This window comes from Saccopteryx leptura, chromosome 5 (assembly GCF_036850995.1).
Source record: "Saccopteryx leptura isolate mSacLep1 chromosome 5, mSacLep1_pri_phased_curated, whole genome shotgun sequence".
Lineage (NCBI taxonomy): Eukaryota > Metazoa > Chordata > Mammalia > Chiroptera > Emballonuridae > Saccopteryx > Saccopteryx leptura.
Window position 1 is genome coordinate 102812655 of NC_089507.1, and position 1374 is coordinate 102814028.

Consider the following 1374-nt stretch of genomic DNA (forward strand, 5'->3'; position numbering starts at 1 on the left):
TAGGGATTAAACCTGGGACTTCCACACGTCCAGCTGATGCTCTATCCACTGAGCCACAGGGTCAATTGTTGAAGGCTTTTAAGAAGGGAGGAATACAAACAATTTGTTTATACATATTTGCCTGTCTTTTGGATGGTATCTTTAAGAGAAATTGTTAAATGTGGACGTCTGTAGTCAAAGACATGAATATTTTTAAGGCTCTTGGTATTATTTCAAGAGCGTTCATACAAATTAAATTTCCTACTGGTAGTATAGGAAACAGTGTCCATTTTGTGAATGTTTAATAGCATTATCAATAAAGAAGAATTTGAATAATCAAAGAAAAGCAGTGTCATATTGTTTTGTCATTTTATTACTAGTGAACTTGAACATTTTTCAATACTTATTAATTGTTTATATTCCTTTCTTGTAAATTATCCATGGCCTTTGTCTTTTATGAGAGGGGGTGTTGAGGTTTACCTTATTGATATGACATAGCTCTGGCTGCACATATACTAAAAATTGGAATGATACAGAGAAGATTAGCATGGCTCTTGCACAAGGATTGCACACAAATTCATGAAATGTTACATATTAAAAAAATAAAATATCCTGACCAGGTGGTGATGCAGTGAATAGAACATCGGACTGGGATGCAGAGGACCCAGATTCAAAACCCCGAGGTTGCCAGCTTGAGCACGGGCTCATCTGGTTTGAACAAGGGGTCACTCGGTCTGCTGTGCACCCCCAGTCAAGGCACATATGAGAAACCTATCAATGAATAACTAAGGTGCCACAACAAAGAATTGATGCTTCTCATCTCTCTCCCTTCCTGTCTGTCTGTCCCTCTGTCTCTGTCACATGTAAGGATCAAGAAAAGATCAAATTGTTAGATTCAGGAAAGTGTGCTGGGATTGCCAGAGTGTAGACGTAGAGACAAGGAGGTAAGCATAGGGACCCTGTAAGGATAAGAACAAAGGAAGACAAATGTTTGCATTCCATTGGTTAGAGACTCTTATCAGAAGTTTATGTTTGAAGTTCGCAAATGAGCTAGACACAGCCCCTGTTGCTATGCTATGTGCAACTCCCTTAGCGAATAAGTAACCGCTATTTTTGCTTCTGTATTATGCTTGCTTACTTAGGATATATATAAGGAACTAGCTGTAAGCGCCAGGCGCGATTCCCATTTGCAGCTCCTACTGAGTACGGTGTCTCCGGATACCAGGGAATTTGCCCCTGCGCAGGTGAAACTGGCCAATAAAGTTACATCTATACCTCTGAAAGTCTCCGACATTTGTTTATACATGGTGGATGCTTCATCATACACACACAAAAATAAAATAAAATCGGCCTGACCTGTGGTGGCACAGCGGATAAAGTGTCTACCTGAAATGC

At 39.9% G+C, this 1374-nt stretch overlaps 1 non-coding gene across 1 annotated transcript; it reads left to right on the plus strand.

The window, feature by feature from the left end:
• Nucleotides 1-473: 473 nt before the first annotated feature.
• Nucleotides 474-578, plus strand: LOC136407296 (U6 spliceosomal RNA). Its single transcript, XR_010751851.1, has one exon. It is a non-coding gene; the product is annotated as a U6 spliceosomal RNA (small nuclear RNA).
• The last annotated feature ends 796 nt before the right edge of the window (nucleotides 579-1374 follow it).